Source organism: Mastomys coucha, chromosome X (assembly GCF_008632895.1).
Source record: "Mastomys coucha isolate ucsf_1 chromosome X, UCSF_Mcou_1, whole genome shotgun sequence".
In the NCBI taxonomy this organism is placed as follows: domain Eukaryota; kingdom Metazoa; phylum Chordata; class Mammalia; order Rodentia; family Muridae; genus Mastomys; species Mastomys coucha.
The window spans coordinates 134,166,589-134,167,394 of NC_045030.1; positions in this window are offsets into that span (position 1 = coordinate 134,166,589).

An 806-nucleotide genomic window follows, 5' to 3' on the forward strand; every position below is an offset into this window, starting at 1 on the left:
AAAAGATGAAAAATGGTATTCAGCATAATACCATTCTCTCTCACGGGTCAGTTTCTTTCCCTGAAAACTCCTGGGTTATTCTTGTTTATCCTTCCACTGGATTGTTTTATGCATATGTAAACATATGCACATATTTAGTTATTGCACATGAAAGATATGCACATGTGCCTACATATAGTTTAGATTTTATTTTAAATATTTATTTGTGTACACGTGCATATATTCACACAGGCATGACATCTCTGAGCAGAAGTAGAGGCCCTCTTTAGGTATCAGGTGTCCTTTATCATTCTCTGTATAATCTTTTGAGAGAGGATTTCTCCATGACCCTGGAGCTCATGCTTTCTCGGTGAGAGTGGAAGACAGTAAAGCCCAAGCATCCCCCTGTCTCCACTTCCCTTGAAGCTGGGGTTAAGGCATACACAGAATTTGTTGCTTTTTCATGCAGGTGTTGGGACCCAAACTCCAGTCCTCCTGATTGTGTAGCAAGCATTCTTAACTGCTGGGTCATCTCTCCAGTCAGAAGATTTCATTTTAATTGATTTGATTTTAATGTTTCCCTACTTTTAACTTCCTGGTCAATGATCCTGAGGCCACCAAAGAATGAAAACTCCTTTCTTGAATTCCAGCATGTGAAAGAGATAAATGTAGTTGTGTGCTAATTAGGAAACGTGGGTTTGTTGATCAAGTGAAGACTTTTTCTGCCCTTTGACTAAATCGTTTTCTAATTTCCCCTGTCTCAATGTTTTGTCATATAGTGTCGTGAGAATGGATATTGGAAAAGTCTTTCAAAGAGTCTCAAAATC